The following is a 26,093-nucleotide window of genomic DNA, read 5'->3' as shown; positions in this document are numbered from 1 at the left end:
GACTGGCTAGCTGGGATGCATTCCCAGGATCAGAGGATTGCAAGGAGGACACACGGGACTCCAAGGATTTCAAAAAGGACATGATCCTGGTCTGGTTTTCCTATAGGAACAGCAGACCCTTTGGGGCAGAAGCCGTGGTACCAGTGGAGTCCATGGCCTGATTCTACTGTGACGACTCCTGGAGTGGACCCTCTGGATCGTGGCACCAACCTTCCCAGGGCGAGCTGGCCTAGTGAGGACCACCCCCTATACAGGGAGTGTCAGGGGCAAGCCCCAGGGGGTAAGGTACCACGACTGCTGGCACCAGGTGGCCGGCTCAGAGGAGACATGAGTGTGTCTAGGAAACGGGGGTGTGCAGAGTGCCAGAGTGTGCAAAGCATTGGCACAGGGACATGCAGAGTAAACAGGATGAGTGTACGAGAGCACAGGGAGTACAGGACAACACTAGGAGTTACACAGGAGTGCTCTGGATGCTAGATAGTACAAGGAGAGTACACAAGAGCACGTATGGCGTGTACAGGCAAGCACGCCTGGGTGAGAGCAATGCAGGGTGCGTGCAATGGTGCACGCCACAGTACAGAGTCAGACAGAGCATGCGCAGAGAGCAAGCCGGAATGCAGAGTTAGACAGAACACAGAGCAGAGTGTAAGCACGGAGCATGTGCTGGGAAGTAAGGCTAGGCAGAGTATAGGAACAGCGCACAAGACAGGCCAGGAACAGAGCAAAAGGCAGAGGACCTGAATACAGCGCAAAGCCAGGCAAGGACTGACAGGACCAAGGCAGGAAGCACAATAATCAGGCACCTCCCATAGGAAGAGGTAGTCTGATATAGCACATGAGTACAAGAACTTCCGGGTCAAGTCCTCCAGTATCATAGAGAGGACAAGACTGAAGACAGAGCTGGGCAAAGCACATGTGTGCACTGGAACCTAGTGCAACCATGGAGCTAGGAGCGAGAGGTGCACGTGGGCACCCGACGGGACCCTTGGAGCGGCCGCGGCACCGGAAGTGGTGACGACGGGCCCGGGGTCCCGCCCCCAGGTGGGAGCGGCGTGACAGGTGGCATAACAACTGAATTGCTGTTATATTTTAATAATACTTTATATATCTTTATACTTAACATTTCTGTCTGGTGCAATCCCCATTAGGAAATATGCTCCATTATTGACAATGCCATCCACTGTACATCTTACCACATGTATGCAATCCTTGAACAGCCAGTCGAGGGTGCATACTGCTGTGAGAGATGTGAGTACGTTGTGTATTTGGAAGCCCAGATACTGGATCTAAATGTGCAGCTGGCAACACTGAGATCCATAGACAATATGGAAAGGAGGCTTCTTCTCACTGAGCAGACGCTCAATGGGATAGATGAGGGGGCTAGACCTGATCTGACACACAGGGGTAGCACTGCTGCAGAAAGGCATGTCCTCTGAAAGCCGGAGGAGAGTCTGCTCCAGTAAGGGGTGAAATAGGAGAACAGGGCAGGCCAGACAGATGTTGGTAGTGGAGGACTCAATTATTAGGGGAACAGATAGGGTAATCTGTCACAAAGACAGGGATCGTCGAACAGTGTGCTGCCTACTTGGCGCTGGCGCTCTTCCCTCTACCCTGCCTTCTAAATGTCTCTCAGCTAGCTGCCTCATTTTTTAAAAAATTCCTAAAGAAAAAATAACTGTTTCCAATAAATACATTTCTTTATGTAAATAAAAATAAAAAACAATAAAAGTATACAGCCACGTCCGTAGCGACCCGCCCTATAAAACTGTCCCACCAGTTAACCCCTTCAGTGAACACCGTAAAAAATGAAATAAAAAACGAGGCAAAAAACAATGCTTTATCATCATACCTCCAAACAAAAAGTGGAATAACACGCAATCAAAAAGATGGATATAAATAAACATGGTGCCGTTGAAAACATCTTGCCCAGCAAAAAATGAGCCACCATACAGCATCATCAGCAAAAAAAAAAAAAAAAAAGTTATAGGTCTCAGAATAAAGTGATGCAAAAATAATTGTTTCTTATATAAAATAGTTTATATTGTATAAAAGCACCAAAACATAAATGAGATATCGCTGTAATTGTACTAACCTGAAGAATAAAACTGCTTTATCAATTTTACCACAGGCGGAACGGTATAAATGCCCCACCCAAAAGAAATTCATGAATTGCTTGTTTTTGTTCATCCTGCCTCACAAAAAATCGGAATAAAAAGCAATAAAAAAGTCATGTTCCCAAAAATGATACCAATAAAAACATCAACTCATCCCGCAAAAAACAAGACCTCTCATGACTCTGTGGGCCAAAATATGGAAAAATTATAGCTCCCAAAATGTGGTGAGGCAAAAACTATTTTTTGCAATAAAAAGCGTCTTTTAGCGTGTGACAGCTGCCAAGCATAAAAACCCGCTATAAATAGTAAATCAACCCCCTTTAACACCCCCTTAGTTAGGGAAAAATAATAAAATAAAAAAAGTATTTTCCCATTAGGGTTAGAGCTAAAGTTAGGGTTGGTGCTAAACTTAGGGTTAGGATTAGGGGTGTGTTAGAGTTAGGTTTGTGGTTATAGTTAGGGCTGGGATTTAGGGTTAGGGGTGTGTTTGGGTTAGGGTTGGAGTTAGAATTGGGGGGTTTCCACTGTTTAATACCCATGTATGTAGTAGGATTATTATAGCCTATCATCAATTACTCTATAGGACGGTGAACAAAAAGGATGATTACAAGGTGAATACTAATGAGTATAAAAATAATTTTTATTGAGACAAAATTATTAAAACCATACTGCCAAGAAAAAGGAAGGTAGGAAAGTTCAAATATACTTGTCATTCACAGTCACTCATTCGACGCACACATCCAGAAGGAGACAGCTACCACCATGTGAAAAAACACAGGGGCTGCCAGTAAACTATTGCAGCTACAAAAGAGCAGAATGAAGGGGCCCTATTTATACACTTACAAGCTATATTCATGTAATCATCATCATATATCTCATTACAGATTGTACTCAAAACATCTGCCGTACCATGACACCACTTGCCTGGCAATAGCCCCATACCCAAAACCACAGTAATACTCCACAAAGATATATTTAGGTAAAATTACCTTTGGGTATCTGTAATAACAGATGCTGCTACCCTCTGGATGAGGAATAGCCTCTTGTATGGTACAAAACAGAGGGGAGCCCAAAATGTTGTTAGATTTGTGACGGATTTCCACTCGCAGTTTGCTCAGATGAGGAACATCATGGACAAGTCATGGCATATTTTAAGGGCTGATCCAGTTATCTCCAGATTTCTCCTTGAGAGGGCTACGATCGCAGTTAGAAGGTCAAGGAATTTGCGGGACCGGCTGGTTCACAGCCATTACACTGGCGGCCCAGCGAATACATTCCTCGACCAGGTGGCAGAGCGAATTGGATGCTCCTTATGTGGCTGCTGTGTTGCCTGTGCCAACATTGACCGTACGGATTTGTTTTGTGAACCATGATGGGTCCCGTGAATTTAAAATCAAGAAACGGATTACCTGCATAAGCAAAAATGCTATTTATTATGCAGTATGCCCATGTCAGAAGATCTACCTGAGCATGACCACTAGACAATTTAAGATATGGGTGAGAGAACACATTCTTGGCATTGAGGCATCAGCGTCCACTGAGGATGTATTATCTTTAAAAACTATTCCTCGCCACTTCAAGAAGTTTAATAACTGCGATGGCATTCTCTTTAGATTTCGTGGCATTGATATGCTTGATGTGGGAATACGCGGGGGAGGGATTTCTAGGAGGTTAGCCCAACTTGAGTCCAGGTGGATATGGACCCTTGGTACGGTCCATCCATCTGGACTCAATAAAAATATTAGTTATGCCCCGTTTATATAGTCTCCTCCTATTGTTGCTGGATGGTTACTTTTTCTCCATGGTTCTCATTTTTTAACATTGTTTTATTAGCTTATTGCCAAATTTTCCTGATGTACTCTGAGCTATCATGGTGGAGCTGATGTGGCGGTTATACGGATTGCGCATATAATGATGCTTTGAAGCGGATTACTTATATGAGGAAGCACTGAAGTAAAGATATCCAGATAAGAATACATTCTCCTATATATATTGCCAAATTTTTCTGGCGATTATAAGGACTGTCTATATGATGAAGCTGCGCTGCGGCTCTATATATGTGATGAAGTGCTGGAGCGAAGATATCCGGATAATAATACCATCCTCCTACGGTTGATATATAGTTATTCACTTGTAACTTGGACATTGGCATTTTGTGTGAGATGTTATAGCCACTGTGAAATAGTAACATTTGTGATGATTAGAGTTGAGCGAAACGGGCCGAAAAATTTCAAAAGTCGCCGACTTTTGGCAAAGTCGGGTTTCATGAAACGAAACCCGACCCTAGGATGAGGTCGGCCACGAGGTCGGCGGCTTAAGCGCCAAAGTCGCATTTCAAAAGTTTGTTTTGCGCTCTTTTTCAGCCAATCAGGATCCACGGACACTGTGGGCAACGTGATGACATAGGCCGGGGTCACCACCATCTTTCAGAAGGGCAAGCAAGTGATTGGCTTGCTTTGGTGGGCGTCACAGGGGGTATAAAAGGGCGTGCACGCCGACCGCCATGTTACTCATGCTGATCTCAGAATAGGGAGAGCTGCTGATGATGATGATTTTGTAGGGAGAGCATTAGGCAGGGAAGAAGACACCAAAAACTGCTTCTGCTGCTAGCGATTTTGCCTGTACAACACACCAGTCACTGTGTGTGCAGTGCAAGTGGAGGCTATATTTTGCTGGATCAGCGGTGTTGGTTGTTATGCTGCCTTCTAAGGCTTCCTGATGGCTGCATTGCTGTTTACCTACTGCTCTGCAAACTGCTTTTTTAAAAGCAATCCCAATTTTTTTTTTTTGTCCTGGTGAGGTACTGAGCGTGCACTTTTTCACACCATACAGCGGTGCACACTCCTCACACAGTACCATTTAACGGCTGTTATCACAGCCACAGTGAAGCTATCTGTGTGTCACTCTGTAAGGATAAGTCGAGGACATGTTCCGTTCTTACAGACCTGCACCTTCTAATTTTGTCTAGCTTTCAAACAGTTAAATATATTTGCTGTTTGATCACATTCAAAACTATAGAGAGACAGCGTGTGTCAGTCCGTATACTTAAAGAACACGGAGCTTGACAATTTTACGTACACCAGACAGCCGTGTACGTGCATGCTCCTCTCTCAGTACCGTGTAACGGCTGTTATCACGGCCACAGTGAAGCTATCTGTGTGTCGCTCTGTAAGGATAAGTCGAGGACTTGTTCCGTTCTTACAGACCTACACTCTAGGGAGATTCCTATTCTGCCCAATTCTATATACACCTTGTAGTTTGTCATACACTAGCCAATTTCTGCCTGTGACATAGCGCTGTGATATTCACTGGGCCTCACACAATCCAAAAGTGTCCAGTGTCCACAAGTGTGTGCTGAAATTCAAAATCTCCGTTATCCTCTAGTCACATTTTTCACACCAGCGACATAGCGCTGTGATATTCAGTGGGCCTCACACAGTCCAAAAGTGTCCAGTGTCCACAAGTGTGTGCAGAAATTCAAAATCTCCGTTATCCTCTAGTGACATTTTTCACACCTGCGACATCGAGCCTGTGACATAGCGCTGTGATAGTCAGTGGGCCTCACACAATCCAAAAGTGTCCAGTGTCCACAAGTGTGTGCTGAAATTCAAAATCTCCGTTATCCTCTAGTGACATTTTTCACACCTGAGACATAGCGCTGTGATATTCAGTGGGCCTCACACAGTCCAAAAGTGTCCAGTGTCCACAAGTGTGTGCAGAAATTCAAAATCTCCGTTATCCTCTAGTGACATTTTTCACACCTGCGACATCGAGCCTGTGACATAGCGCTGTGATAGTCAGTGGGCCTCACACAATCCAAAAGTGTCCAGTGTCCACAAGTGTGTGCAGAAATTCAAAATCTCCGTTATCCTCTAGTGACATTTTTCACACCTGCGACATCAAGCCTGTGACATAGCGCTGTGATATTCAGTGGGCCTCACACAATCCAAAAGTGTCCAGTGTCCACAAGTGTGTGCAGAAATTCAAAATCTCCGTTATCCTCTAGTCACATTTTTCACACTTGCGACATCGAGCCTGTGACATAGCGCTGTGATATTCAGTGGGCCTCACACAATCCAAAAGTGTCCAGTGTCCACAAGTGTGTGCAGAAATTCAAAATCTCCCCTGTCCTATAGACACCTTGTACCTTGTTTTACATTACTATATAGTTTGTTGGATTTTGTCTACATTTCTACCAAAAATGAGGAAGGCTGGGGGAAGAGGCCGTGGAATTGGGCGGGGGTCGGCAGCTGGTAATGATGGTGTTGGTGGTGGATCTGATGGTAGTGGCAAAAGTAAAATAGGACCGAATGCAGGAGGTGTTGAGCCTGCGTCATCGTCTGGCTCCACAAGGCCTCGAAGGCTTAGTTTTCTAGGAGTTGGCAAACCGCTTTTAAAGCCAGAGCTTCAGGAAAAAGTTTTGTCTTACATTGCTGACTCAGCCTCCAGCTCTATCGCCTCCTCTTCTGAAGTTGTAAAAAATAAAAGCACTGAGTCGTCATTGGAGGCTCACGTTCATGAACCACACCTTTCCTTGTGTCCTTCACCCCAACCAAGATTGAAGGATGACGCAGGCCATACTACAGATTACTCCATGGAGCTGTTTTCACATACCATGCCTGGATTATCAAGTGAAATGGTGAATTACCCAGGCCAAGATGAATCTGACATGGAGTGCACTGATGCACAGCCACTGATAGATGATTCTGCTCGTACATTCACTCAGAGCACTACATTGTCCTCGCAGTGTACAGAGCCAGATTCTGACCCTGATGAGACTCAGGTGCCCCTTCCCGCGCACTATACCACCATACACGGTGACACAGAGGAAGGTGCACATGACATTGAAGAGGAGGTGATGGATGACCCAGTTGTTGACCCAGATTGGCATCCATTGGGGGAAGAGGGTGCTGCTTCCAATAGCTCAGATGAGGAGGAGGAGCATCCACAGCAGACATCGCCATCACAACAACTGTTATCTGGCAGGCCCGGAGCACTCCAAAGACAGGTTCCAAAAATCAAAAGAGTTGCTGGACAGCTTGTCCAGAGGGTCAAAATATCACAGCGTGCCAGGCCGCAAAATGTCTGCCAAAGTAGGAAGAGTGCAGTGTGGCACTTTTTTGAACAAAACCCTCATGATCAGGCCAAGGTTATCTGTAAGAAGTGCGCAAAGACCTTTAGCCAAGGGAAAAATCTGAAAAATTTGAATACCAGTTGCATGCTTAGACATTTAACCGGCATGCACTTGCAAGTGTGGACACAACACCAAACCAAGTACCACATGTGCAACTGATCACAAAGAAGGTAGTCAGCAACGCTACATTGCTTCCCCCACTGTAAGCCCACCGGTTAGCACAGCAGCAAATGTTGAGGTGTCGTTGCAAGGCCACAGCAGTCAGGGAATCCCACTGTTATATCAACGAAAGACTGAATCTAGGCCATCAGAAAGAACACCAACTCCATCACCATCATCAACCCTCTCTCAGTCCGCCCTGTCCACCGCTACTTCCACCATATGCAGCTCTCAAGTCCAGCTCACCCTCCCAGACACTATGAGTAGGTCAAGAAAGTACTCAGTCTCTCATCCGCGTACACTGGGTTTGAACGCCCACATTGCCAAACTAATCTCGTTAGAGATGATGCCCTATCGGTTGGTGGAAAGTGCAGCTTTCCGCGAACTCATGGCCTATGCAGTACCACGCTATGACCTACCCAGTCGCCACTTCTCTCACAAAGCCATCCCAGCCCTCCACCATCATGTGAAAGACCGCATTGTCCATACACTCAAGCAGTCAGTGAGTGGAAAGGTGCACCTCACAACTGATGCATGGTCCAGTCGGCATGGCCAGGGCCGTTACGTGTCCATTACTGCGCACTGGGTTAATGTGGTGGATGCAGGGTCCACAGGGGACAGCGGTGGTGGGACAGTGCTGCCTAGCCCACGGTATAGGAAACAGTTGGCTGTAGGCGTTCGACCCTCCTCCTCCTCCTCCTCCAGAAGCGAAAGCTCGTCCACAGAGCGCAGTCGTACGAGCACTCCATCTGCAGCTGCCACTGTTCCACACGAGGTGTCCCCCTATCGAGCAGCTAGTGGAAAGCGTCAGCAGGCTGTGTTGCAGATAATGTGTTTGGGCGACAGACACACCGCCGAGGTGCTGGCCGAGTACTTTCAGCGACAAACTGAGTCATAGCTGGGCAGTGTACATCTTGAGGCAGGCAAAGTAGTGATAACGGCCGTAATTTTGTGGCAGCCATAGCCCTTTCAAAACTCAGCCACATACCTTGCTTGGCTCACACCTTGAACCTGGTGGTGCAGTGCTTCCTCAATAATTATCCGGAGTTAACAGCCCTGCTCCAAAAGGTGCGAAGACTGTGCATGCACATCCGCCGGTCGCCTGTACACTCAATTCGTATGCAGAAGCTGCAGCGATTGCTCCACCTTCCCAAGCACCGCCTCATTATCAACATTGCAACAAGGTGAAACTCCACCCTGCACATGGTTGAGCGGCTATGCGAGCAGAGGCAGGCCATATTACATTTGTGGGAGGATACACGGCCAGGCACTTTGAGAGCAGACATGGAGTTGACAGGTGTGCAGTGGTCGAAGCTGAAAGACCTCTGTAAAGTCCTTCAGTGTTTTGAGGAATGCACACGGCTGGTAAGTGCAGACGACGCCATCCTAAGCATGAGCATCCCACTTATGCGTCTGCTCATGCAAACTTTGACGCACCTTAAGGAGCAGGCGTCTGCAGCCAATGTTGACGAGGAGGAAGAGGTGGAGGGAATCCTTGATGACATTCAGCCATTGTCTGCTCAGGGACCTCTCCTGGACGAGGTGGAGGAAGAAGAGGAGGAGGAGGATGATGATGGGGATGATTACTTAGGGGAGGAGGATGCATCTCATGGGGCAAGTGAAAATGTTGGCGTGGCAAGGTCTGGTACAGGGTTTGTGCGTGACTGGAGGGATGTGGATTTGCCAAAAAGTGCTCCTCCACCCAGCACTCGCAGTGCATCATTGACACCGGGAACATTGGCCCACATGTCAGATTATGCCTTGCAGATCCTAAAAAGGGACCCACACATTGCCAAAATGATGAACGATGACGACTACTGGTTGGCCAGCATCCTGGATCCACGCTATAAAGGCAAATTACAAAACATCATGCCACAGGAGAACCTTGACCTAATATTGGCTACTAAACAAGCACCTCTGGTCAACCGGTTGGTTGAGGCATTCCCAGCACACAGCAGCGGTGATGGTTCTCACACGAGCCGTACGGGCCTGGGGGCAGCTTGGCAGAGGTGTTTGTGGTGCACACAGCAGAAGTGGCGTTGGAGACAGGGGTTTCATGACAATGTTGTGGACTGATTCTTCACGGACCGCTCACACAACTGGTAATACTGCATCGATGGAAAGTGACAGGAGACAGCAGTTGTCAACTATGGTTAACAACTACTTTTCCTCCCATATCGATGTTCTCCCGCACAGGTCATTCCCCTTTGACTATTGGGCCGCTAAACTGGACACCTGGCCTGAATTGGCACAATATGCCTTACAGGAGCTCGCTTGCCCAGCTGCAAGTGTGTTATCGGAAAGAGTCTTCAGTGCAGCTGGATCAATCCTGACAGAAAAAAGGACCCGTCTGTCAACCAAAAATGTGGATGATCTAACCTTCATTAAAATGAACCATGCCTGGGTTTCTAAGGATTTTGTCCCACCTTCCCTTGATGACACATAGGTTGCCAGAAAAATGGCTTGCTTTGGTCCTCCTCCTATTCCGCGAACTTGACCTATTTCGCCTTTTGCAGCAGCTGAATGACCCACATCTACATATGCCACTTTGTAAACCTCCCTAAGTGGGCGGCCGTGAGTGCCGTTGCCCTGGACAGGTGGGTAGGCTGACTCTTGGGCGCGGGCACTGACATAGCGTCCCTCATAGTGCAATCAAGTGTCTCTGACAGTGGTGGTGCACACCCGCCGTCAGACACACCGCCGTACTATGAAGGGCCCAGTGCCAGTACCAACGCCCACGAGTGTGCCCCCCTTGCTTGGGCAGGGCCCCAGCATTAGCAATGTTTACCTCTCCCTGCTCCTCCGCTGTGTAGTCTGGGCTGTCAAATCCTTCACTGGGAGTGCCACAACAAATTGATTGAACTGAAAGATGATGGTTAAGATGTAGCTATGCCCTGTCCTGCTGGCCGGGCTCTAGCTCCAGATGATCAATGGCTTCCATTTCTTATGGACATCAACTCACAATGACATGCAGTGGTGGTTTATCATCAGCTTTCACAGTTTTCCTACTCACAAACGTGTGACATTCCGGCGCACATTTTAAAATGTGCCCTCTCATGCCAGTCAAATAGAATCGCCTACGGCCTGTGGCTTCTGTCTTTTGCACTCCAAAGTTACATGACAGATCATGATAGCCGGTGAGCACCATGTTTACATAGCTCCCTGTGATATAAATTTGATTGAGATGAGTAACAGTGATGGAATCAACGGAAGTGCGATACAGCAAGACTTTATTAAAAAAAAAATGTTTTCACTGTCTCAACACACAAATTAATTGAGGGTCAGCATCGCCTATGAGAATTGTGATGGAAGTTTTTCCCGTGAATAGTAATTCCTAGATTTCTGCAATCACTAGCCTTTATGTCAGTAATTGTATGCATCTCATTTCCTATTGCGGAGAGGCTGGACTGTATTACTGAGACAGATATATATGAAGATTTTAAAATAACACCAAAAGTATATAGTTGTGTACGCCTCAAATGCATTTCCTTTTTTCCACTTTTTAGATTGCTGTGTAATCCATACTGAGAACACGGAGATTTTACATGTTTAAACTATGCTATATATACTTGTTATCCAATGATAAAGTACCCTTTCTCAACTTTGTACAATCTGGTCAAATCCATACTGGGCCTGAGAACATCTGAGTCTGCCTCCTGATCTATAGACATATTTTTTTAATGTGTAAACTAGGCTACATATATACGTGTTATCCGGTGAAACTGTACCCTTTATCAACTTTCTACAATGTTGTTGAATCCATACTGGGCCTGAGAACGGCTGCCGAGCTGTTAAGCAAGCTACAGCACCTGTGGTTTGGACACGTAATTTTTTCAGGAATGACGGTTAGGCCTTACTCCAGAATTGCGGTTGACCTGAACTTACTGGGAAATCATCGTTCGCGGGGAATAATCTGAATCCCAGATCCCCATCACTAACGGAGTTCATCAGGTTATCTGCACCTGTAAGCGACAAAAGCTGGTCATTTCAGTGTAGCGTGCATGCAGCCCCGGACATGTACTGGAATGCTAGACCTGTTATTGCTCGATCTCACATGCCACAGCCTCGCGTATCCCTCTAGTAAGCTTGACACGTACCGCGGGGCCATGCCGGAGTCTCGGTCGTTAACGGAATAAAGCTGAGAAATCGCTAGCAAAACTACAAGCGGACATACCACACCACACACACAATCGACAAAGCTTGCAATCTGTCCATCTTTTCTGTAGCTTGTATGGTAGTGATTTCCCGGGTGCAGTCCAATTAAGCCACAGGCTCCACTCCTGGTGGTGCCCTTTTGGACATTCCTTTAAGGTTCAGCTTTGCAATCATACTGCCCCCGGAAACCAAAAACTTTGCCTTCAGGGACGCTGTTTGGAGGTTCGTGGGAATAACGCCGCCCGATCAGCAGTCGGCATATGGGTCGCCCTCCCAGGGCTGTGGGGTACTCGGTACCGGGCTGGTGTCAGTGGGATGTGTCACAGCAGCGGTGACCTGGACGGTGGCCCTGGGCTCCCATGTAAATGGCGTGGTATAATGGTAAAGAGTTTATATAGATAGTTTGACGCCACCTGTGGTGTTCGGCAACATAGATGTTAGGCCGACGCTGCATGCAGATCCTCTGGGACTGATGGTGTTGTGCAGCAAAGATGGTGAAGCTCCCCACAGGTGGAGCTGGAGTCCCAGGGAAGTGTAGATGTAGTGATGGGGGAAAGGCACAGGCGGTGTAGATGCTGGTACCCAGATGTAGCGGTGCTGGAATAACTGTAGGACACCAGAGCGTGCAGTTCCAAAGCTTTACTCACAGTCTGCAGGTTGCACAGATGCCTGCCTCCGTGCTGTGTCCTTCGGGTCAGGACCTCTGCCAACCTCCGGGACCAGAATGGCAAGCTCCCTTCCAACACTCCGCCAACATGTACCTTCTTGAACGTCTCCTTTCTAGCGCTTGTGGGGGAAGCACTCACAGGACCGTGGTTCACTGAAACGCCTCCTAACAGATGTTCCTCAGACTTTACTTGTATGGCAGACAGCTGTAGCCATTTCCTTCTGCCTCACACACGTCGATGCTGGGGCCTCCGAGCCTTAGTTGGGTACAGAGCATTTATAGCTGGTACTTCCCCCGGTTTCTGCTGCAGGAACGTCAGTGTCCCTACAAACTCGGAGACCGGAATCCAGACCATGCGCTCCAGCTAGGAGTGAGCCTTAACTCTGCTCATCCTCCAGCTCCCCTTCTCACATCCACACACTTCCCCTTCCCTGCACAGAGTGCCCTAACTTACCTCCTCCCGACCACAGAGAGCAACTCCTCAGCAGTCAGGTTCAGAGGTCTCCCTGCTGGCCTGGAGTGGGAAATGTGTTGTGTGTTGGTTTCACTGCTAGAGATCCTTCGTTGCTCCCAAGCTTGACAACACACTCCCTAGGAGGAAGGCAATGCCACAGTGGCGACCGTACTCTTGGGGATGCCACAAGTGCACTGAGGCCCAGCCACTGCTGGATGATGCTGCTGGTACATCGACCCAGACCACTACATTCCCCTCTCACTCTACACAGCCAGAATCTGACCCAGAGGAAACTCAAGTTCCCCTTCCCACATACTATACCACCTTACACGGTGACCAAGAGGAAGGTGCAGATGAAAGTGCAGGTTCCTTGAGCAGGTGGGGGGGCATACTCATGGGCAATGGCACAGGGCACCGAATAGTACACAAAAGTGTCTCTGCCGGTGGGAGGGCCTAAACAGCCAAGTGCAGTGAGATGGAAGATGGGGACGACAAGGAGTTCAGAGTAGTGCAGGGATTCCCTAGCAAGGAGACTTATGTAATTGTTTTCAATGTTGGGACAGCAATTTTTGGGAAGCACTATACTCTGGTGAATGATATATGGGGCCCACCATACACTGGAGCATTCCAAAGGTGGACATCAGACACTGGAGCAGCATTTACAGGGCCCATTATACACTAGAGCAGTAGAAATGGGGCCCATTATATATGGAGCATTATTTGGGCCCATAAGACAGTGGAGCTTCATCCATTGGGACCAACATATACTGTAGCATTATGTGGAGCTCATCATATACGGTTTGAAACATTATATGGGAATAATGATTCCGTATGGAGAAATTTATGGGCCTCATTACTCTGTATAGCGCACTAAGCGCTGGCCATAATACTGTATGGAGTTATATACTGTCCGTTTTTGGAGGTATTGGAGAATTTAAAATGGATATCAGTCATGAGATGTAAGAAGTGAAGTATTTTTCATTGTACTATACTATTTCTCTGCCGTATCGGAGCATCATGAGTTGTGGTATGTGTTAAAGGGGCGCTCTTTGGCCCTGGGCCCACGAAAACCTGGAGCCAGCCCTCCCCCCCACAACTGTAGCCAAATAACCCCCATTTTTCAGTGCGTAACTAGTATTATGAAGTTAATTAAGGTTGACAAGCTTCAGTAACAAGAATTTATGCTTTTGGCATTCAAATGGGCACTGTTGGTGTGTTTCCTGTCCTCCTCTCAATGCCGACTTTAATTCTCCATTGACTTACATTGGGTTTCGTGTTTCGGGACGACCCCGACTTTTCCCTATAGTCGGCCGATTTTGCTCGACCCAACTTTTGGAAAAGTCGGGTTTCATGAAACGAAACTCGACCCTAAAAAACCAAAAGTCGCTCAACACTAGTGATGATGCTTCTGCATGTGATTTGATATGGTGAGGTGTTGTGAATTCACTTTCTGGCCTCCCTCTGGTTATTACTGAAGGTAGTGGAGCTGGTCAGATTGACAGAGGGGTTGCGAGTTCTCTTTCTGGGCTCCCTCTGGTGTTTACTAGAGGTAATGGAGGTGATCTGATTGACAGAGGCTTGCCACCTGATAATGAGGATGACGATTTGAGATCTGGGGTTTCAGATTGGGATTTAAGACAGCCGACTCCCTCTATCCCTGCTGGTGATTTTCTTCCTGTGCCTCCTTAGGTCTGATGCCTCCAGCTCTGTCCCTGCATGGTTCAACTAAGTGGTTCATTTGCTATTCTGTTTGCATTTGATCTGGTTTGTCTATCTCTGCTTTGTGCGGGTCAGCCAACTCCGGCTGGGGCTGTACTGAATCACCGCCCATATGTTACTACTTGTGCCAGTTTGTTTTGTCCCCTGTTAGATTGGTCTCTTTTTGCTCTGCTTTCAGAATATACCAGAGTGCTGATATAGTGGGGGCAAAGTCGTGCGACTTCAGTGTTTTTTGTGCATCAGATGTGTTGAACTTTTGCAGGGTTTTTTGCGTGATTGCAAAGTGTCTTTCCTTTCCTCTCCTGTCTAGTCAGTGTGGGCCCCATCATTTGCTCAGTCTGTTTTCCTGCCGGCATTTGTGTTTTCATCTTGTCTCACCGACAATATATGTTTGGGGGCTATCTATTCCTTTGGGGTCTGCTCTGGGGCAGTTTAGATTTCCCCTTTCTTGCTTTTAGGCTTATTTAGCTCTCTGGCTGTGCCGAGGCATCTAGGATCATCGTAGGTACGCTCCACGGCTACTGCTAGTTGTGTGGATAGGATCAGGGGTCTACAATCCGCTTAGTTACCAACCTCTCTGGTGTTCTGCGGCTTATGAAAACCACAGAAAGAGGAAAGAATCCTCCAATATTTGAGAAAAAAATAAAACAGGCAGAGATGCTTACCTGTATAGACGGGCCTCAATACAAATGCACTAACAGGGTGCAGTGGACCCAAGTAAAATGGCAATTTCTCCTTTTTTCCCTTGGTAAAATAGAAAAATTGGATCTGAAGTACATTTTTTGTGAAAAAAGTTAAATGTTCATTTTTTTTAAACATTCTAGAAATTCCTGTGAAGCACCTGAACTTCTTGAATGTGGTTTTGAGCACCTTAAGGGGTGCAGTTTTTAGAATGGTGTCACTTTTGGGTATTTTCTATCATATAGACGCCTCAAAGTGACTTCAAATGTGATGTGGTCCCTAAAGAAAAAAAAATGGTGTAAAAATGAGAAATCGCTGGTCAACATTTAACCCTAATAACGTCCTAACCCAAAAAAATATTTTGGTTTCAAAATTGTGCTGATGTAAAGTAAACATGTGCAAAATGTTACTTTTTTAAGTATTTTGTTTGACATATCTCTGTGATTTAAGGGCATGAAAATTCAAAGTTGGAAAATTGCGACATTTTCAAAATTTTCGACAAATTTCTGTTTTTTTCACAAATAAACGAAAGTCATATCAAAGAAATTTTACCACTAACGTGAAGTAAAATATCTCACAAGAAAACAATGTCAGAATCACTGAGATCCATGGAAAGCATTCCAGAGTTATTACGTCATAAAGGGACAGTGGTCAGAATTGTAAAAATTGGCCCAGTCATTAACATGCAAACCACCCTTGGGGGTAAAGGGGTTAATAAGATGTGTAGAAGAGGGATTGCAAAGACACTAAACTTTAGGAAGGCAAATTTCCAATGGATGATAGAGAGATGATCTTAGTGCAATAAACTGGGATGATATCCTGAGACATAAAAATACACAAGGAAAATGGGAGATGTTTATTAGTATCCTGACTAGGACCTGTGCACAATATATACCCTATGGGGAAAAAACATGCTAGAAATAGGAGGAAACCACTATGGCTAAATAGAGCTGTAAGGGGCGCAATAAGTGACAAAAAGAAAGCATTTAAAGAATTAAAGCAAGTAGGTAGTGATGAGGCATTAAATAAATACAGAAGATTAAATAAATTCTGTAAAAAGCAAATCAAGACAGCAAAGATTGAGACAGAGAGACTCATTGCCAGAGAAAGTAAAAATAATCCCAAAATATTCTTTAACTACATAAATAGTAAGAAGCTAAAAAATGATAGTGTTGGTCCCCTTAAAAATAGTTTGGGTGAAATGGTGGATGAGGATGAGGAAAAGCCAATATGCTTAATTACTTTTTTCAACAGTATTTACACAAGAAAATCCCATGACTGATAACATGATCAGTGATAACAAAAATTATCCATTAAATGTAACCTGCTTAGCCTAGCAGTAAGTACGGCAGCATCTAAAAATCACTAAAGTTAACAAATTCCTGGGTGCGGATGGGATACACCCCTGAGTACTGCAGGAATTAGGTACAGTCATAGATAGACCATTATGTTTAATCTTTAAAGATTCCATAATAACAGGGTCTGAACCACAGGACTGGCGTATAGCAAATGTGGTGCCAATATTCAGAAAGGGGACATAAACTGAACTTGGAAATTACAGGCCAGTTGTTCTGCCTGCTTCCACGTGTGACGCTGTGTGGATTCCAGCATATGGCTAAATCTTTCATCCACTCCCAGAAACAAGACTGTATGGGTGCTTAAGACTATTATTTATTGGGATGATATGGACAACAATGGGAGATGATAACAGATGGTGTAGTAGAACGGAGTAGTAGATGAGATCAGGGGTTGTTGTACAATGTTGAAGATGACATCAATCTCTGATATTGTAAAAATGTGGATGATTCAGGTAAAAACTATAAGAGAAAGATAATACAGCATCTCAGTACTGGTAGACAATATACAATACACAAATACTGGCAGGTAATAGCAATGATAATGTACTATCACACCAGTAGCAATGTGTTATGAATGAGTCACCGTAGGAGGCAAAAACAGAAATACTAGCTAAGTCCAGAAAACCAGAGAAGTTGGCAGCTATCGGATTGCAGACCCCTGAACCTATCAGCAACAACTAGCAGTAGCCATGGGGGGTTCCTACGGTGCCCTAGACCCCTCGATCACAGCCGGGGAACTACATAGCCTAAAGACAGAAAGGGAAATCTAAACTGCCCCATAGCAGACCCCAAAGCAATAGGCAGCGCCCAACATATAATGACGGTGAAGCAAGATGAAAAAACACTCACACAGATAGAAAGATAGGCTGAGCAAATGATGGGGCCCAAGCTAACTAAATAGGACAGGATAGGAAAGCTGCTGTCTGCAATCCGCCAAAAACCCTATCAAAACAAGGGCCAACAGGCTGATCGGGAAAAAGGCCCTAAAGACGCTAGGCTTCAAAAAGACTATATTAGCACTCAGGTATTTTCTGAAGACAGAGCAAAAAGGAATTCAACTCACCCCAGCAGGGAATGGCAGAAATTCAGAAAAACAAGGCAAAACAAAACACAAATGCAAAAAGCATTGCAGAAAACTTAGCTTTTGAGGAGCAGGAATCAGACCGGTCTCCTAGAATCCCTCAGAGAGATCACCAGCAACGCAGAAGGGCGTCGACTGCCTTATATCCAGTCAGCAATTCCCGTCACCCAGTCATCATCATCATACCCAGGTGCTTGGTAATCAGCCTCACTACCTTCCTTCACCAGAAGAGGGAGTTCATCAGACCTCAATGGTGAAGGGGAAAATGAACTCACAACAGTACCTCCCCCTTGAGGAGGGGTCACCGAACTCTCATCCACGCCACCAGGGCGATCAGGGTGAGCCCGATAAAAGGCACGCACCAATCTTTTGGCATGAATATCAGAGGCAGAGACCCAGGAATTATCCTCCTGACCATAACCCTTCCACTTAACCAAATACTGGAGTCTCCGTCTAGCCAGACGGGAATCCAGTATCTTCTCTACCTCATATTCCATGTTACCTTCAACCAATACAGGGTCTGGAGGTGCCACCCCAGGAACTACTGGTTCAACAAACCTCTTCAACAAGGACTTATGAAACACATTATGGATTTTAAATGTGACGGGAAGAGCCAAACGAAAAGAGACCGGATTAATAATCTCCAAAATCTTGTAAGGTCCAATAAATCTAGGCTTAAACTTAGGAGAAGCCACCTTCATAGTGATATTTTTTGATGATAACCAAACCATATCACCAACCTTAAACTGGGGACCAATGGTCCTATGTCTGTTGGAAAACCGCTGGGCCTTTTCCTGGGAGAGAGATAACTTATCCACCACTTGGTCCCAGATCTGGTGCACTCTCTCCACCACAGTGTCAACACCTGGGCAGGCAGAAGGCTCCACCTGCCCTGAAGAAAATCGAGGATGAACCCAAAGTTACAAAAAAAAGGTGACATCAAAGTGGCAGAACTAGCTCTATTATTTAAAGCAAATTCGGCCAAGGGCAAAAATGAAACCCAATCATCCTGATCAGCGGAAATAAAACATCTCAAATACAACTCCAAGGTCTGGTTTGTTCTCTCTGTCTGCCCATTGGTCTGAGGGTGAAAAGTAGAGGAGAAGGACAACTGAATTCCCAGCTTGGAACAGAAAGTCCTCCAAAATCTAGACACAAACTGAACTCCTCTGTCAGATACAATGTTCTCAGGAATCCCGTGCAAGCGAACCACCTGTTGCAAAAACAGGGGCACCAACTCAGAGAAAGATGGCAACTTAGGGAGTGGTACAAGATGAACCATCTTAGAGAACCTATCACAAATCACCCAAATAACAGTCATTCTCTGAGAGACAGGCATATCAGAGATGAAATCCATTGAAATATGGGTCCATGGCCTCCTGGGGACCGGCAAAGGCATCAACAACCCACTAGAGCGAGAACAAGGTTTAGACCGGGAGAAAGTCCCACAGGACTGCACAAAATTCCTGACATCACGAGACAAGGCGGGCCACCAAAAAGACCGACTCACCAGATCTCTAGTACCAAAAATACCTGGATGACCAGCCAATGCAGAGCAATGAACTTCAGACATCACCCTCTTCTTCCACTGGTCAGGAACATACAACTTTCCACTGGGACAACGCTCAGGTTTGTCCTCCTGGAACTCTTCCAGAGCACGTCTCAAATCGGGCGAGATGGCAGAAAGAACTACCCCTTCGCCTAAGATGGTAGCAGGCTTGGTCACCACAGGAGAATCAGCAAAGAAGCTCCTAGAGAGAGCGTCAGCCTTGACATTCTTAGTGCCAGGAAGAAAAGAGACCACAAAATCAAAACATGTAAAAAAACAAGGCCCACCTAGCCTGTCTAGGGTTCAAGTGTTTGGCCGACTCCAGGTAAATCAAATTCTTGTGGTCAGTGAGGACCACGACTTGATGTTTAGCTCCCTCCAACCAATGTCTCCACTCCTCAAATGCCCATTTCATGGCTAATAGTTACGTTCAGATGGAGAGAACTTTCAGGAAAAGAAAGCACAGGGATTCATTTTAGATGTTACAGGATCCTTTTGGAACAAAACAGCTCCTGCACCAATCTTAGAAGCTTCCACCTCTACCTGGAACGGGAGTGAGACATCAGGTTGCCGCAAAACCGGGGCAGAGACCCTGAAAGGAAGCTCCTGAAAGGATGAAACAGCCTCCGGAGACCAATTCAACACATCAGCACCCTTCTTAGTCAGGTCAGTCAATGGCTTGGCAATACTAGAAAATTTTGCTATAAATTTCCGATAAAACTTAGCAAAACCCAAAAACTTCTGGAGGGCATTCAAGGAAGTCTGCTGAACCCAATCATAAATGGCCTGTACCTTGGCCAGGTCCATTTCAATAGTTGACGGAGACAAAATAAATCCCAAAAAAGAAATCCTCTGTACCCCAAAAATTCATTTCGATCCTTTGACACACAGGGAATTCTCCCTCAAGATCCGGAACACAGTCCGAACATGTTCCACATGAGAATCCCAATCCTTGGAGAAGATCAAAATATCATCCAGATAGATAATCAAAAATGTATCCACAAAGTCTCAGAAAATGTCGTTCATGAAGCACTGGAACACAGAAGGGGCATTAGTGAGCCCAAAAGGCATCACCAGGTACTCAAAATGTCCCTCCGGAGTATTAAACGCCGTCTTTCATTCATCCCCATGCTTAATGCGGATAAGATTATACGCCCCCCTGAGGTCAAACTTGGTAAACCAGCAAGCACCTTTAACTCTGGAGAATAGATCCAAAATCAGGGGTAACGGATACTGATATTTAATAGTAATTTTGTTGAGGGCACGATAATCAATACAAGGCCTTAATGAACCATCCTTTTTGGCCACGAAAAAAAAACAGCACCTAAGGTGAAGAGGATGGTCTAATATGACCCTTCTCCAACGCCTCCTTAATATAGGATCGCATAGCCTCGTGCTCGGGTACAGATAAATTGAAGAGCCGACCCTTGGGAAATTTACACCCCGGGCTCAGTTCAATTGCACAGTCATAACTCCTATGAGGAGGCAAAGACGCAGACTTATTCTCACTAAATACATCATAAAAGTCCGCCAAATAGTCAGGAACATCATGCGACTGAGGAGAGGTGGAAAAAACCTGAGCCTCACTAAGGGCACACCGACAACCCCAACTCACCACAGACACAGATTTCCAATCCAAAACTGGATTATGAATTTGCAACCAGGGAAACCCCAGAACAATGGTATCATGCAGATTATGCAACACCAAAAATCTGCAATTTTCTTGATGGTCTGTGGCGACCCGCATTACCACCTGGGTCCAAAACTGAGGTTTATTTTTCGCCAAAGGAGTGGCATCAATCCCTCTCAAAGGAATAGGCGTCCGCAGAGGTGTCATCGGAAATCCACAACGTTTAGCAAACTCCAAGTCCATTAGGTTCAGGGCTGCTCCCGAATCCACAAAAGCCTTGGCGGAAAATGTGGACAGAGAGCAGATCAGAGTAATTGCCAGAAGAAACTTAGGTTGAACACCACCCACAGAAAACGTGTGTGCAAAACATTTCTCTCGTTTAGGACAGACAGAAATAATATGCGAGGCATCTCCCCAAAAAACACAGCTTATTACGCCTTCTGAACTCCTGACGTTGCTCCCTGGACAAAACTCTATCACATTGCATAGGTTCAGACACTTGTTCAACAGGTGGCAACACCTCTCGTGCAGTCCTGCGTTCACGTAAACGCCGATCAACCTGAATGGCTAATGACATACAGTAGAATCATCAAGACCAGAGGGAACAGGAAATCCCACCATAGTATCTTTTACGGCTTCTGACAAACCCTTCCGAAAGAGAGCTGCCAAGGCATTATCATTCCAGGTAGTAAGGACCGCCCACTTTCAGAATTTTTGACAGTACAATTCTGCAGAATCTCGACCCTGGCTCAATGCCAACAGGGTTTTTCAGCCTGATCAATAGCATTAGGTTCGTCATACAAAAACCCCAAGGCTTGAAAAAATGCGTTCACATTAGTCAGAATAGGATCATCTGGTTTCAAAGAAAACGCCCAATCCTGGGGATCGCCACGCAGCAAAGAGATGACAATTTTAACCTGCTGCGCGGAGCTCCCTGACGAGTTAGGCTTCAAGGCAAAAAATAATTTACAATTATTTTTGAAATTCAAAAATTTAGACCGATCCCCAAAAAACACATCAGGAGTAGGGATCTTTGGTTCAGCAGCATGTAAATGAGCAAGGTAGGCGGAAATTCCCCGCATTTCCGCAGCGAGCTGATCCACACGATCAGACAATTGCTTTATCTCCATTGAGAGAAAAAAAAATTCCCCCTACGGCCTCAGAGATATAGAGGAAAGAATATACACACTTTTTTTTTTTTTACAATTCTTTCCTGCTATTGAGTACCCTAGGATCTGCGGTATGGCTGGTGATTCTGTTATGAATGAGATTCCGTAGGAGGCAAAAACAGAAATACTAGCTAAGTCCAGAAAACCAGAGAAGTTGGCAGCTATCGGATTGCAGACCCCTGAACCTATCAGCAACAACTAGCAGTAGCCATGGGGGGTTCCTACGGTGCCCTAGACCCCTCGATCACAGCCGGGGAACTACATAGCCTAAAGACAGAAAGGGAAATCTAAACTGCCCCATAGCAGACCCCAAAGCAATAGGCAGCCCCCAACATATAATGACGGTGAAGCAAGATGAACAAACACTCACACAGATAGAAAGATAGGCTGAGTAAATGATGGGGCCCAAGCTAACTAAATAGGACAGGATAGGAAAGCTGCTGTCTGCAATCCACCAAAAACCCTATCAAAACAAGGGCCAATAGGCTGATAGGGAAAAAGGCCCTGAAGACGCTAGGCTTCAAAAAGACTATATCAGCACTCAGGTATTTTCTGAAGACAGAGCAAAAAGGAATTCAACTCACCCCAGCAGGGAATGGCAGAAATTCAGAAAAACAAGGCAAAACAAAGCAAACCACAAATGCAAAAAGCAGTGCAGAAAACTTAGCTTTTGAGGAGCAGGAATCAGACTGGTCTCCTAGAATCCCTCAGAGATCACCAGCAAGGCAGAAGGGCGTCGGCTGCCTTATATCCAGTCAGCAATTCCCGTCACCCAGTCATCATCACCATACCCAGGTGCTTGGTAATCAGCCTCACTACCTTCCTTCACCAGAAGAGGGAGTTCATCAGACCTCAATGGTGAAGGGGAAAATGAACTCACAACAGCAATGATAATGGATGCTGTTATCAGTAGCATGCTTTATATAGAAGCTGAGCAATATAACATACACAGCAGCAAAGGAGAAAGAAATATCTAACACAACTAGTGGCTGCCAGCTTTACACTCACTGAACGGAGGATGCAGAACTATCATGCAGTACACTAGCATTACAGAAGCTGAACATACATGCAAACATCATGAGTAATGCATTATGGAAAACAGAGATGCATAACATATATTCACAAATGCATTAAACCTTACTGGAATCCGCTTGTTAGAAGCAATGGTTTTGCAAAGAGCTGAGCTGAGCACATGTGAGCTGCTCAGAAGACCGGCAAGTATGTTGACCAGGGCAAGAAGAAGGGGCAGTTCTGAACAGTTAACCATTTGGGAGAACAGAAGATTCCAAACACTTGAATAGGAAAGAGGGCAACTTATGACACCTACTGGCAATAGCTGGAACACCACTTAAAAATATCTTGCTGCACTGATTGGGCAGAAAACTCCCCGCTTGGCATCAACAGATGCCACTATTTAGCTCTTTTGGGGATAACAATACAAGTTCAGTAACTGGCCTGAGGAAGTTTATTCTCCCCAAGTTTACTCACTTTGACCTCTACCTTTTGCGCACTTTCCCATCCTTGCTGGGAAGAGGCTTGGTGACTAGGCTGAGTGGCCACTCACTTCGACGTGACTGAGTGTCAAGAACGTGGTTAAACTCTCAAGTGTGAGTCTGGAGGAAGATAGAGTCCAGTATCTTGCGTGCTATGCCTATTATTCTCCCATGTGCGAAGAGTGTGGTGGATTGAAAGTCCAGGTGCATCCTTGCTCACCCAGGTACCTTTCAACATTAGCGATGTCCAAATTGGAAGGGATTTGGAGTTCTCTTGCCACTCCAATGAAATTCGTACCTCTGTTGGAGCAAATATGCTTCAAAGGGCCTCTGATTGCGTTGAAGCATCGAAACGCATTTATGAAACTTGAATTGTCCATAGATTCGATTACTTCGATATAAAAAATTTTATGAATCCAAGTGATTTCTTAGCGTTTTGACCCATGCCTGGTCTTTCTCAAATTCGCAGTGAGCTTCTGATGAAAAGGTAAGTACATAAGTTAATACATTGGTGATAGTTGATAACTAGAAGTCGCTTGAATGCTTCTTCTATGAGGGCTGAGGTAACAAGGCCACAGGAGTGCTTTTATACCAGATCGCGAAACGGCGCTGTCGGGGTTGGAGCGCACACCTGGAGTCCTCCTGCAACTAAGCACCTCAAGGTACAAACCATATCACGCTTGCTGCTTTTTTACTTCACACCGCATAGCCAGTAATAGATATACTTTTTGTGTGCACTAAAGCACTTTATTTCAATAGGAAAAATATTGAAGCACTTTAGGTACTTACCCCATAACGCTTGTTGCTTCTTTCCTGTATGCCGAATAATCAGCATTCCTTTTTTGTTTGCACATAAGTACTTTATTTTCAAAAGGGAAAAACATCTGTTTCATTTTCTATTTCTGCAAAATTCTGTCTGGCATTGCGCTTTGAGCATCATTTGTATGCCCTTTTATTGTGGTTTTTTGAAGTACAGTAATCTATTTTGTAGGACAATTATAGTCCTCCTAGGTTTCACATCAAATCTCACATAGAGAAAAAATTTTTTTGCACTCTGCACTTTTTTCTCACGAGTTTAATTATTTAGACATACCATATTTATTGTTTTTCATTTTACCACAAATGTATTGCTTCATATAGCAGCTGTGCTTTATTGCAATAGTACTTACCTGTTATTTAAGCCAGTTTGTGTATTCCTTCATGTTCCGTTAGCTTGATTTGATTTGTCATACATGTTTTTAATCTTACATTTTTATCATGTTTCATTAATAAAGATTGTTTTAATTTTTGAAATTTTTTTTTGGCGATGAGTTGTCTGTACTTCTAGTCATTCTCTAGAGGTTGTGTATATATATATATTTCATGAATGGACTTTTTTGCCCTATCATGTATTATTTTCAAGACTGTGTTAACATATTCATTATACTGTTTTCAAACAGTTTTGTCTTTATTTACTTCTACCATGGACCTAAAAGCCAGAGAAACTTCCTGGCGGTCTAAAGCACACGATCTTTTCAAGCAAGGATCTTCTTCTTTTACACAGGATGTTTCTGGTGGCAACAAAGAAACCACTATGAAGTATAGAAATGCAGTTCATAAAAAAGTGAAACTTTGGTGGAATAGGACCACCCTGGAAAATTACTTTGAACAAAAAATCTGCAGAGGCCTTAGGGTCCAGGTGTATCCTTCTTTTGATTTGGGAGAAGAGGACCTTATAAAGAAATGGAAAATTGCTGCTACAACTTGTTCATTAGAATTTATTAAAATAATTATTGAGAAAAATTCCATCTCTCTCAATAATATTGATAAAGAAATTGATGATTTGCAAAAACTGTTAAACAGAATCTATCTACTGAACTTCTCAAATTGTATGAAGATCATTGAAAAGGATATTGATAAATGGGAATCCGACATTAGTCAGATCAAACACAAGAAATATGTGAGAGATCTTAGGGATTATGAACTTAATCAAATTTTTAAATGGCAACTACCGAAGAAGAAAAAGACTGCATCAGAGCACAACTACCCCTTCTAGAAGTGGGGTGTCATCAGTGTCTGGAAGTAGCATTTCTTGTAGTGATACTGAAGGTCCTAATGAATCTTCATCTCGTACCAGGACTGGTATCAATTACAGCAAAAAATATCCTGATATCTTCAATAAAAAAGCCCCTAAAAAAAAAAAAAATTAAGGTATTAAATCTTTCTGAACATGTTTCTACTACTTTTCAAATAAAGGTATTTGAAAAAGGTCTACCTTTTTGTCCTTACTCTTACTTAGATAAATTTACGGCCGTAATGGACATACATTTGTTCTTTAGGAAATTGATCTTACAGAAACTTCATTTCAAATCCGATTCGGATATTTTCTCCACTGTATTGGAAAGGGAAACTTTACGTGATCTTGAAGAGTTGGAGGAGAGTTTTCATGGTAATGGAGGTAGGTTTCCTAATCATTTAATAACCAAATCCAGAAACTTCCCTCCACTGAGTACTTGTTCTTCGGTGGACGTCTTTACAAAACTAGTTACAAAAGACATTGCAGCATTACCAAATAGCCCTAAATGGCTCTCTTAAGGCACCGTCTCACATAGCGAGATCGCTAGCGAGATCGCTAATGCAACAGAGATCTCGCTACATATGACATGCAGCAGCGACCGGCCCCCCTGCAGGATATCGCTGATCGTGCAGGAATTTCCTGGGCCATTTTTTGTCGTCGGCATCCCGCTGGCC

The sequence above is a fragment of the Dendrobates tinctorius genome, unplaced genomic scaffold (genome assembly GCF_039654945.1).
Source record: "Dendrobates tinctorius isolate UK_male_01 unplaced genomic scaffold, ASM3965494v1 ptg000092l, whole genome shotgun sequence".
NCBI lineage: Eukaryota > Metazoa > Chordata > Amphibia > Anura > Dendrobatidae > Dendrobates > Dendrobates tinctorius.
The sequence above is the reverse complement of the archived record's forward strand: the minus strand, read 5'-3'. Positions refer to the sequence as shown.